The sequence below is a fragment of the Ambystoma mexicanum genome, chromosome 1q (genome assembly GCF_040938575.1).
Source record: "Ambystoma mexicanum isolate Mex_15411 chromosome 1q, UKY_AmexF1_1, whole genome shotgun sequence".
Classification (NCBI taxonomy): Eukaryota; Metazoa; Chordata; class Amphibia; order Caudata; family Ambystomatidae; genus Ambystoma; species Ambystoma mexicanum.
Genome location: NC_090922.1, coordinates 67,244,394 through 67,257,668, shown reverse-complemented (window position 1 = coordinate 67,257,668; position 13,275 = coordinate 67,244,394). Strand labels below are relative to the sequence as shown.

General features: G+C 46.3%; 1 protein-coding gene across 2 annotated transcripts in view; it reads left to right on the top strand.

The window, feature by feature from the left end:
• The window catches only part of UTP4 (UTP4 small subunit processome component), a 392,106-nt gene that overhangs the window by 375,228 nt on the left and 3,603 nt on the right, over positions 1-13,275 (top strand). The gene's annotated exons all lie outside the window — the stretch shown is intronic.

Below are 13,275 nucleotides of genomic sequence, written 5' to 3'. Positions count from 1 at the left end.
ATGAAAAGATAGCTGTATTGACTCGTGAACGGAGAGCCTGCTGTCTAACCAGAGACTGTTTTAACCCTTCCTTCCGAGCGACCTGGGGGGGGGGTCCCAAAAACGACAACTCCTCCCAAGAGGATGGTGAGACCCACTAGTATTAAGATCTGCATTTTGACCCATACTTCGACAAGCTGTGACCTTGCTGGGCTGCAAACCGCCCATACCCAGTGACCTTGCACAAGTGTGCGGTGCATGGTCTTCCGAAGTCAGATTCCTGCCAAAACTTTGGACTTCTGCTGGACCTCCAGGGACACGATTTGAACCCCTTTAGTCCCTTCACCAGAGTGCTGGACCGAGATAGTGAAGAGAATCTGACCAGCAATATTAGTTTATCCGGTTCCTGAAAGTGTGCTAAATGCAGAGAGCCTTGATGAATCCTTTGTTGGAAGCGTTATCTGACGTCTGCTGCTGCAAGTTCGCATCCAGTGTCAGTTTCTTTCGTCACAAGACTTGAGATTCCAAGGGCCGGGTCCTGTGCTGCTGCAGTGTGAAGCCATCCACCCAGGAGCTCTTATCTGCTAAGGTCCTGTGTTGGCTTGGTTAATACCTAAAGTTTTGTTTCGATCCTGTGAGGCTAAATGGGTGATTTGTGTGTTTGGGAGTTTGCCCCTACCGTTCACCCAGGCCTAACGCTGGAACCCCTGTAGGTAGACTTCTGTGAAGTGCCTGAACACTTTGAACTAACTCTGAAGCTAATACTTAGTTTTGTGAAGAGATAGCCTTGGAACTCTGGTTTGCCTGCATCTGAACCCTATCCTGACCTGCCTGCAGCTGGCTCCTAAACCACTAGGTCCCTTTCTGCTTCTGGAAAACACATGCTCCAGAATAGGGAAGGACTTTAAAAGATAAGGCTTCTGTTGTCAAATATGACAAGTGCTGAACGTACTTACTTGTAAATGAAGTTAGTGTGATAACTATCACTGTAATAGAATAAGTTACAAAGTGTCCTTAAGTTTATAATAACCTTTTAATATGCTGGTTGCTCCTTTAAAAAGTATAGTGTTCCACTCTTTTTAAAAGTAATTGGGTTGGTACTGGGTACCTGCGTAGTCAAGATGGCAGCGACCATACTTGACCCAGACTCTCGTCCGAATGCTTTTGATAATCGGTGTGACAATTCCAATGATACCCAAAGGGGTCCCAGTGATTCAATCTCCAGTATAGAAATTCTGTCATCCTGAAGGACAAAAAAATATTGTAAACCGTGTTAGAGATAGCACTTAATTAAAAGTACGGCCGAAACTTATGTAGACAATCTTTGAGGCACAAATTAGTTGGCCTCAACATTCTGGAGACAGCATTGAAAGTCAACCATAGAAAAAACAAGTGCTTGTGACTTGTATATGGTGTTTTTGTAGATTTCTAAATTCAAGCTTCGTCAAGCATGTTATAGCAATACGACAGCTTTGTGTTTGCCATTTGCTGTCTTCTAGGATTACCTCTAAGAAGTGTTATATAGTTTGAAGGACTAAAGTCACATACTAATCCCAACTTGATTAAATTGATTATGTACAGTACAAATTGTTTTTATTTGTGTTTGAAAGTATGAAATAAACATTTTGTTATAATAACCATTTCTGGAGCTGATGTGAGTAACCAGCATTTAGGAATGGTCAACTAGTGGTACACCAACCCAAATATAAATGGACAAAGAGAGGGGTAATCTGTCTTTTCTTCTATTATATGGCACCTTGTATTCTTCCCACTTTAAGACTGATCCCCAGTAAACAAAAAACATGGAAGTACCTAATTTTATAGCACTGAATGCTATTTGAGACTGGAGATATGAGGGGGTCAGACAGCCTAATGGGGGACAGCGATTGCTGGTCACTATATTCAGACCTAATTTCCACAATTCTGTCTCAATGTGACGCAAGCTAGTATTAGTTGTCTAGATGTGACACAATGCTAGCCTTTACAATCCTGTCTAGGTGTGATGCAAGCTAATATTCACAATCCTGTCTAGATGTCACGCAAGCTAATATTCACACTTCTATCTAAATGTGGCACTGGCTAATGTTCACAATCCTGTCTAGATGTGACACAAGCAAATATTCACAATCATGTCGATTTGACGCAGGCTAATATTCTCAATTCCATCTGTGTGGCATTGGCTATTATTCACAGTTCTAGCTAGATGTGACGCAAACTAATATTCACACTTATCTAAATGTGGCACTGGCTAATATTCACAATCCTGTCTAGATGTGACGCAGGCTAATATTCACAATTCTATCTGTGTGGCATTGGCTGTTATTCACAATTCTGTCTAGATGTGATGCAGGCTAATGCTCAGTTTTGTTTTCGTGGGTGGCTAGCATAGTTAGGGTACAGTTCATCTAGATGTTAGAGATGGCTAGACAATACAGTTGACCGCTTAATGGATATATGTGTAGTTAGCAGTTGCCACAGGGACTGTTAAATCCTGCAGGCTTCACGCTAATGGGTGGTGGGAGAATATGGTAGGGGAGGTGGGCCAGTTTGGTGGGGTGCAGTGATTGCTGTGCCCCCTGACTCCAGCACACCTGCTTTGTCTGTCACTGCTGGTTGACGGCGTCCTGCTGACACCTGCAGTCATCTGTAGCTGCTTCTGTGGGAGCCGCACTTTTCCTGATGCCACTTCGCCACAGGGGCTGCCACGGGCAGTGGGCTGCCCTGGTTAGGCGGTTTAAGGGGCAGCCTTGGCCAGTCGGAGTGGGCGGGGCGGGAGGAAGGGAAGGGAGACCGGAACCGGCTCAGTGCATGCAGCCAGGAGGCAATGTGCACACAAGTCACAAATGGATGCACAGGCCAAAATGGCCCCAAAAATACTTACCAGGGGCAGATGGCTGTTGGATAAGAATTAGTGCAGTCCAACTGGTGTGGGACTACACAAGACTTAACATCTTGGTATTAGGTAACCCACCTTTTAATATAGTCCTGTACTACCCAAGTTGGTAGTGTGAAAGTGTTATCTACTATTAGTACCCCGGCGAGAGACAATCAGAATGCAACAAGCATTCTGATTGGCTCTTGCCAGGTCCCTACCCGGCCGGTAATCCCTCCGTCGGAATTTCACAGCCTTTGTCCCCGGCGGGGGGCATTGCAGCCCCTCAGCCAATGAGAAGGCTCGAAGCGGGACCATCCCCGCTCTGCACCTCCACACGGCTGGGGGCTTCCCTCGCCCCCCGCCGGGGACGCAGGTACTTTTTTAAAAAATGTATTTATTTTTTTTCCCCAACACCACTTACCTTTTTTTTATCCTGTTTTGGGAGCAGACGTGCTGGGAACACTTTTGTTCGCAGCGCGTCCGCTCCCGATGGCCACCATGGAAAGGGAAAACGGACTCTGTTTTCCCTTTCCATGGCGGCAGCCATTTTCTTGGTCGTTTTTTTTTTTTCTGTCCCAAAACGCTGCAGCGTTTCGGGACAGAAAGAAATTGCTTTTAGTACCCCGGTCACGCAAATTTTGCGGGCCGGGATACTAATAGCAATAGAACCCGAGCGGCGGGGGCATTACCGACTCTGGTAATGCCCCGGGGCCTTCGGTAAGACCCTCACTTTGCGCGGGTCCTTACCTATGGGCCCCGAGGCATTACCTGAGTCGGTAATGCCCCCGCCGCTCGGGTTCTATTGCTTAAGTAACATTCAAAGTTAGGATTCACTTTTTAAAAGACAATAAAAGTTGGTAACAACTTTTCTTATGCTAACACATATTCCAGCACACGGAGTGACTTCAGTAAAGGTCAGTATTGCACTCATTGTTTAAGGAAGGAAAGGTTAGAATAAGTTGTAGAACATACTTCCAACAGTTTGTCAAACAATTACTATCTCCCAAAGGGAGGCAGGTAGACTTTTATCCCAGCAATAATGGTGTCAACAATTAAAACCTATGAAGGAACAAGTACTGCCAAAGCCAATAGTTTCAGAAGGGTGCCTTTTAGGGATCCCGGACAGCCAAGGTCAATGGACAAAGTCAATAGTTCTGATGCACTTCTTCTTGGATAAAGTCTTGACAAAGTTAGTTCAAAAGAAATCACTGTAACTCAAGTGAGATACTTTGTAGAGGGCACAAGCTGTTGGGTCAGTGCAGGTGAGTTGGAAAAAACTCCAAAGTGTAACAGCACTTCCCAAGGTAGGAAGCCCACCTTATGGCTAAAAGGTGAATACCCCAAATCCCACAGTACCTGTGATTTGGAGAAAAATGTTCCAGCTGGATTCCTCCTTGCTACAGTGTGGCAGACCCTTGTTCCTAGACCTTGGTCGTGGTGACAAAGGGAGGAAGTTTGGAGGGCTCCTGCAGCAGTACTCTGGAGAGGGACTCTCCAGCAATGGATTTCCTTTGTTTCACCGGCACTTCAGTGTTTTAGTGCCTTTTTCATGGCACAAATGAAGAAAAAGCTCTGGTTGGAAGTGGCTTGCTCCCTCGGCCCTGGACTCTGCTGAGGGGACTCTGGATCAAGATTTCCTGCCTCTGAATGCCCGCAAAGATTTGGCCTGGATTTGGACTTTGCAAGACGATGCACTTGTCAGTGGCCCTAGCATTGGGCTTCTGCAGCTCTGGTGAGGCACAGCAAGTTGGGGGTTGCGCCAAATGGAAGCTTGTCTTGAGGCTAGTTGGTCTCACCAGCCTAAGGGAGGAAGTCGTCCCCTGCGGGTCTTTGCAGTCGATTTGAACACAGGGTCCGCACAACTGCAGGGCTTCACCAGGCACTTTGCGGTCCAGGAGGCTGCTGCTGGCGTCTCTTCACATCTTCTGCTTTGGATGTACCTCTCCAGTGGTCGACTCTGCCTCCAGTCGCAAAAACCTCACCTTTTAAGCAAGTTCCCATTTGTTCAAAGCCTAGGCTGTCAATCACACAGCAGGGTGGTGGTCCTTTCAGGGCAGCCAGCTCGCCAATCGGAACTGCCTTTCCACACACACTGGCGCCTGGGCGGGATTCAGGGCTGATACCTGCCAAAGGCAAAACACACAAAGGACTCAAACCTGTTTCAGCTAAAAAGAGTAAAAGCGAAGAAGGAACTAACAAACAGAAAATTGGCAAAAAAAGACCTGCGCTATTTTGGGAAAATGGTCACCCATGGGTGCGGTACTGCAGCTGAGGATTCAGCCTGCGGTAAAAATGCACACTGGTAGTAAACATTAAACCACTGGCACCAGCTATTTAAAGTATGTTAGTGTTACACAAACTGTCACATGAGAAGTGGGATAGGGAATTACTAAGTAACCCCCAGCACTCCACATAGGGTGGTGTGTGCTGGTCCCACAAAGGAAAAGGTAAGTAAGACAGGGATCATTTTAATATTCTTGAACTGTAGTTCACCCAAGAAAATGTAATTAAACATTAAGAGAAGTCCAAAGGATGACTTGGTGACACTGCATCTAAGTTGCTGTGTCACCAATGCAGAAAACAGATGCCTATGGAGTTTGTCAAACTCCATAAAACACAAAAATCCTAGTCAGGAAAAATACATGAGGGAGTGAGAAAAAGGTCCCACTCACTCAGAAGGAAAAAAATCACAAGCCCCAAGTCCAGCAAAAGAGCTGGGGGTCTCGAAGGGTGAAGGGAATTGGCACAGAAGAACAAGTTACTTACCCCGGGTAACGTTTTTTCGACTAGATGTTGCTTCAACGTATTCCGCATCTTTGACATGTAATGTCCAGCTTCAGCTGCTTTGGAAAAACATTTCGGCAGAGGGCACCATGCGTCGATGTCGAGTCGATGTCCCTCGAGGGCCTCAGTCGAGGGTGACGTCATCAGAGAGTGTATATATAGCACGCGCGGTGCCCGTGACAGAATTTGCTTCGATAACAAAATTCGGCGCGCCTCATTTTGTGACTGTTTGTTACAAGAATTCTTCGATATGTCTTCGACTCCATCGACACCGAAGACCAGCTTCAAAAAATGCCTGAAACCTTTGTAAATGTGAAACCTTTATTCTCAATGGTCAGGATGTTGTAACGCCTAACTTGCCCCAACTCTAAGATGGGAATGTTTACTAACAGAAAGAAAATGAAGTGAAGTCTAAGTCTGTAAGTCCAAAACAAAATACTGTCTTTGTCAAAACCTATGCTTGTGTTCAACGATACAGAATAATAGGGTGAATGGGATTTGACCAACTCAATAGTGTTCAAAGTATGTGACAATGGAGCCCTTCTGCAGTTCCCTTCCCCAGGTTTATGGCACTCAAGATTATAAAGTTACACACGTCTTAGGTTTTACTTGGCAAAGGAAAGTTCACTTGGCACAAAGTTCACTTGACAGAAGAAGTTCACTGTACCTTTTCCTTGTAAGTTCTTCAGGCTGCTCCTGGTCTCCTTTCCATTAACCCAGAAGCCCTCTAGTTCACACTTCTTCAATGGGTCTCTTAGGCTTCCCTTCGCCCAGGCTTTCGACCTTTGTGGTTACCTCTGTTCAACTGGTTTAATTGTATTCTTTTCACACAAAGTTAAACTCACAAAAGTTCCACTTGATAACATCACAGTTCACTTGGCTTCTTTCGGGACTCTCTTCCCCATTCTGAACCAAGTCCTTTTATCTTTTCCTTTATTAGATCATGCAACTCCCTGATGATCCTTGCGCCTAGAAACACTTGTGTACAGGCGCGTTATAAATGACTTATTATATCATATCCTTGCTTTGAATTGGGCTCCAATAGTCGTGGCACAGTTGTCAGACTGCACGGTCCACCCATTACAGGTTGCGCAACCAGGTTCCTTATCCTTTATTTCCTTATACTGGGATCTCTGCGGCCAACCTGGATCATGGGGTCTTTGCAGCCAACCTGGATCAATCTCCTGCCTGATGGCCACCCCAAAACCTTTCTAACACACTTTGTTTGATGTCAACACTTTTCTACCCATTTGGAGGATTTTGCTCCCACTTAATTTATCACACCGCTCCCCCTTTTTAGGATCTCTGTTTCGCTCACTTTATTTTTGTTTATGCGCACCGCTTCCCTCTTTGCAGACACTTCCTTTCTTTACAGTGTCATTCGAGAACGTGTACTCGTACCTGTAACCACTCTGCCACTATGTCTCCTTGTAATTTAATTTGTAATTTTCACCCAATGAGTCCCCTGTCTTGCGCGTTTGGGCTGCAACGTTGTATCTTGCTTGCTTACTTCAATACAGACCGGGATCTCACTGCGCTTCACTCACCGGTGGTGTTTTCTTAGTTCTTTGGTTAACATCTTTGTTGTCGGAGATCAGGGTCTCCCCACCTGCCCCACAGACACTCCTAGCCGCCTGTTCTGGGCCAGGGAAACAAGCATTTAATTTGATCAATGTTACAAGGGATCAGCACGCCTCCCGGCTCCCTTCTTTGAACTTCTGTGCTTGGCTGGACACTGGTAGTTAGCCACGCTTCACCTGAATGCCTCCTCCCACAGACCCTCTGCATCCCTGTTTCTTCCAGCTGGTCCTTGGCAGCCATGACTCCTCAGCTCTCTTCTCAACTCACTCTGCTTTTTCTGGCAAAACTGGCTTGGGACTGAGAAGGAATCGCCTGCTGGCCTCGGCCACACAGCCTCCTTTCTGCGTTCCCAACTGCTGCGCACTGCTGTATGCCGCACCTTTTATACACCTGAGCCCTGTCAAGGGGTTTCAGGTGTGGGTCCTTGACCTCCCTTGCCTGACTCTTGTTAGGCCAATTGATAGAACATGCATTACCCTCGGGTCCCCTTCTCTCCTGGTCAGGTGTGCATAATTGTTGTTCAATGCCTGACCTCATTAAACAGCCTAGTGGTGGACTGTAGTAGGCCTCACCTTTTATCTTCCTCCTCACAGTACTTTTCTCATAGGTAACCTTTCTACCTCTCGGTCGCTTTCATCCCAGTACATGTTGGAAATGTGGCAGGTGAACGGGATGAGATTGAAAGTACTCCATAAAGGCTGAGGGGGAGTGTGATGTGTAACTGGGAAACGGGGGAATACTTTGTCTCTATACCAGTAGATGTTACATCTGGAAAAATGAGGGATTATGTTTTGCCGCAACCCAAAGAGGTCGTGGGAGGGGTAAGGGTTGATTGGTTGTTTAGAAGAACAAAGGGGATGCCATATTTCACTCATGGATACCTCACTCCTAATCCCCAGGTGATCCTCTCTCGCTTGTCCACCCCCAGGTTCTGGACTCAAAAGCGGTGGCTGTCCCCTGGACACATGAGAATCCAGGGGGAATAGGAGTGAGAATATCCTCGAATTTCTTACACTACCTTGAAAAACAGATTTTCATTCTTAAAGTGTGCAGTTTGGTTCTCCTTTACCTGATCTGCTTAGTGCAGTTCTAAAACAGTATTTGAAGTTAATACTTGTCTTTGAGTTGCTTTTAACGCCTCTTAAAAGTATATTGGTCTTTACCTACCTTGAAAAGCTGCTGTTCTTCTAAAAATGTGTAAAAAAAAATGGGTTGTGCTTTCCCTGAATTGCTTAGTGCATTCTAAAATAGTTATTAAGTGTTAATAATAAACATTGAGTAGCTTGAGGGCCCTCAGGAAAGTATGAATTGTTTTACTAGCTCTGTGTTCTGCAAAATAATGTTAAAGTGTATACTTGTAACAGGGTTGGTCTATTAAGTGACTTCTATAACTGAGTGTCGCTGCATTGCTGACTGGGTCAACTACCCTTGAATTACTGTTGGTATTCTAAAAGTATATCTAACCTGGTTTTATTCCCTGAGAATAGTACATTGCTCTCCTGAATGTAAAACTGTTAGGTTTGACTCACCTTGACTTGCTTCATGCTCCTATAAATAAGGCTATACCTTGGTTTGTATACATAGGTTATGAGTTGGTTTGTATAATTGTGTTTCTATTTTGGCCTACTTGTATTTAAATGAACAATTTATTTTTACAATACATAATGTTTCAGTGTTTCTTTGAACCAAATGTATGCTACAATTTCTTTGTACCAAGCTACAGCCTTCTCTCTCTCCTAAGCCTGGCTGCTCAGTCTACGCTACCAAATTTTCTCAGGTGGTACAGTCTTGTACTAAGAATGGGTGAATTTACTGCCTCAGATGTATGGTTTTATGAAGCCCTTAGTTGGACTTTAGAAAAACTGTCCTAACAGCAACCATGGTTACCTATGCTTCCTGAACTACAGGACGCACACCTGAACAAGCTGTCGGTGAGTGGGCTGTGTTCCCCGGCAGGGGTGAATCTCTAGATAAACTTGATGGCACTGAGGGCTGTCAGACTGGTGCTGATGGCCTTTTTGCCTTCGATAAGAGGGAAAACTGTCCTGATCATGACAGACAACATGGCGGATGGTGTGAAAAGTAAGAGACAGAAGTGATCACAGTTCAAGGGTGTTTATTGAACAGTGCATTCTGTATGCAGGTTTAAAAAACGCCTATTCTATACCGTAGTCAAATCAAAAAGGCCTATACTAAGAAACCTATTGCCTAACCTCACAACTAATACAAGGGGTGTGGATAGTTCTTAAGAAAAGAAAGAAGTGTCTTCAAATAATGTCAGGATGTGGTAGCCTGGGTCTCCCTTCCCCACGTTTTGTGTATGGGGTAAGGTGGGAGCTTGGAGGACAGTACTGTCTCTGGCTTCTCCAGCACGAGACAGTTCTAATGGCAGTTCCCAGGACCATCGATGGCCAAGTCTTTTTTTCCCTTTGAAAGTCCCTTGCCTTCGGGGCCTGATGTGTTCAAATAACGAAAACAAAAGTTCCTTTATCCAAATGAGTTTGTTTCCAGAGTTCACTGGGGGACTGGGTCACCCTCTTCTGGGTGCTGACCCTTCTCAATTGTAATCCAATTATGTCGGATCCTTTTCTTAAAGCTTGGATGATAGCTTCACCCCTAGATCTCCCTCTGCCGGGCTCAGAGCTCTCTTGACTGCTAGTACTTGGGTGATAGCTTTGTCTGGCACCACTCCTTCGGGTTTACTCGTGCCGCCTCTTTAACTTCTGCTCTCACTTTCTCACTGTCAGAGTAACTACTTTTTCACCCTTGATTCCCCTCTGCCGTCTCAGACTCCTCTCGATTCTTAGCCTCCCTTCACTTGGTTTACTATGGCTCTTGAGCAGGGTGATAGTGGTTCACCCCCTCTTTTCTTTTCAATGTTCTCTTGCTGTGGGATTCACTTCCCTTTCTTTCACTGTGCTTGTAGATCCAAGTGTTTTGATTTTGCGGGGGATATTGCTTGACCCTCGTATGTCCACTTTGACCTATATCGCTGGCCCTCCTTCGGCCTTCTGGTACTTGTAGTTTATCTCATATGGGGCTCGACCAGTGTCTCTTGCGTTGGCACCCATGTGGTGCTGGTTTCCCTCCGCAGCTAGTCTCTCCTTCAGCCTATTCACAGTTCATCAGCTTTGGTTAAAATCACTTGCCACCCTGCGTTTCTCATGCAACACAGCCCAGTTCTTATCAGTTTCCCTGCTGACTCACCGGCTGTGATGAACCTCTTGGCTTTTAGCTTCTCTGGAGTCAAGGCCGGGGACTATGGGCGCTGGAGCTTCCCGCGCTCCTGCTTAGTGGCATAGGCTGGCCCCATGTTCCATTGACATCTGCTGCAGGACACCTGTGCTATTGTTCGCGGTCTTAGGCTCTCTTCCACGAAGGTTCTGCGGGTCTGGGACAAAAAGGGCAAGGTCACTTCTCTCCAACACCCTCTCGATTCCTGCCACCTTTCTCCTTTGCTTACACTGCAGCATGTTGGCTGCCTCATCGTGCTCTCTGTCGTGCTCGACTTACACGTACTGCGCTCACTTGCTCCACCTTTTATCCCTGTGTGGAAAAGGAAGAGCCAGCTGGTGTGTGTGTGTGTGTGTGTGTGTGATTTGAGTCATTTGCCTGACCCTAGACTTGGGATATGTCAGGTACACCGATTTATTGCAAGTTTGTCTATTATGTGAAAAGGTATTTGTGTCAGAACAGCGGGAGGTTGGAGTTACAGAATATCTTACAGTACGGGATAGAGAAGGGGAATGTTTGTGCAATGGACGAGAATGACCAGGATGTAGAAGGTTACATAGGGGATGAAGTGTAATCGTTGGTCACTTTTGACTGGGAATTTGGAAATTTAGAAAGTGACAATCGGAGGGACGGGATTGGTAGGGGTTGGGGGATAAATGGGAGTAAGTCAGATCATGAAATAAACAAGGGTGTTTGTGGGAATGGTAGTATTCTATCTGAACAGGTTGAGATTGCAGAAAATAATAATCAGAGGGACGGGAAGAAGAATAATTGAGAGTGTTCTGATGGGGAACAGAAAACCGAGGATTCTGAAGGTGGTTTCTGAATGCAGCGGGGTGAGTAATGGATTAATCAGAGGCAGAGGGGATGATGGATTCTTGAAAAGGAAGTTTATCAGATGGAAGGAGCTTGAGTTAATGCAGCCCATAAAAGCTTCGGAGGCCTAGTCTTCCTCATAGCTTTCTCCGGTGTAATATCGCGTCTCACCTGGGGCAATCTCCTGAGCATAACCCTGGGTTCCCCCCATCTAGGTGATCCTCCCTCCTCGTCCACCCCCATGGTTGCGATCTGAGGGCGCCAAACCTTCCCTGGCCCCCTGAATAAGGTTTTTCTGAGGTCTAGCTCGGAGAATACCCTCGGGTTTCTCACAGCTCTGGTTTTGATTGTTGCAGAACGGGGAATCTCCTGATCAGCAACTAATCTGTCCAAGAAGGAAAACTACAGTGGATGCCCTGAGCAGGTAGGGAGCAGCCACCCATGAATGGGAGCTGTGACAGGAAGTTCTTGCATAGATTTCACCCTCTGCGGAACCCCTCAAATAGATCCATTTGCATCCAGTTCCAACAGGAAATGTGAACTGTTCTAGGGACTTTCGCCTGAGAGGAACAGTGTGTGGGGGGAGGGGGGGAGGGGGGCGGACACGTTTCTGGTGGAGTGGAATGTTACACTTCTATACATGTTCCCACAGATCAGAAATCTTGGGTGGACTTAATTTTACAAGAGGGAAGCTTGGTCCTCCACCGGAGTTTAAAAATCATCTCCACGCTTGGTTACTGAGATGGTACGGTATAGGGACTGGAATCTTCCCGAAGACTTCATGGAGGTGTTGCTTTCGGCGCGAATACCACAAATAAAAGCTCATTACTGCTGCTGATGGCCACAGAACGAGGCAGCAGGTTGGGTGCTGGCAGGTGGGCACCCTCCAGGGCTCCCGCATAGTGCTTCCCAGACAAATTGGGCATCGCCATTATGGACCGGAAATACTGATGCTATGGGAATGCATCAGCACCTTAGCGCATGTGCTCAGCAATGGTGCGTACCCGTGGATATGACAACGGATGCAGCCGTCCATAACCTTGTTCTGCCAGCACCCCCATTTAATCCTGCCTCCAGATATTAATGTTGCGGTTTACCTGGGCCGAGTTACTTGACTGTTTTCTCATTAGTGCTCACTGCATCCTGTTATTTCTTCTCCGGCCTTGCCTACCATACTTTGTCTACCTCGCTCAGCCTTGTGCTGCCCCTCATCTTGCTGCCTTCTGTGCCCTGCATTTTGACAGCCAGCTCTTTCCCAGGCCTGCTTGGTCCTGTCCGCTGCCTGTCCTGAATGCAGCCTCATCCAATTTTGTTTCGCCGACAGGCCTGCCTTTTCTACTCAACCCAGGCAGGTCTGCTTCCTGTTGTCAATAGAATGCCTCACCTTCTGACCTGTTCCTCCTTGCCTTCTCGTCTGGTTGTTCCACTACCACCCACTTCGACATTGGTCGCCATGATTCCAGTACAAACAACCCTCACCTGACAGTTCAGTGTTTTCATTGTCCCCTCGCCATGCAAATATTGTCCGGCAGTTCTGTGGTATAGGGAGGAGGGCTTGGTCTCATTCATGTTGCTCTTAGACGAGAATTGGTTGTCTAGTTCTCTGCATCACACTTTCTACCCAGCACAGTAAGCGTTAGTCTGGATGGCGCCAGAAGGGAAGTCCTCGACCCACGAGAAAGATATTCCGCGAAGTAGAGAGTTACAACTTAGCAAGATAAAGTGAAGCTAAGGGTGTGATCATCTTTTCTCACCAAGGTGGTGTCCGAATTTCATCTTGCACAGAAAATTCACTATTCAAGTTTCTATTCCCCTCTCCCCTCCCTCTACACCCCCAATCCAACCCCTCATCACTCTGGCGAGTAAATGATGCATAGTCTTCACCACAAAAGGGCTTTAAGCTTTTATAGTTCTAGGACCAGCCAGTTGAGGATAGAAAATGAACTATTTGTTGGATATGCCTGACCATGACTAGGGAAAGTTGTTTCAAAGGAAACTGTTAGGGT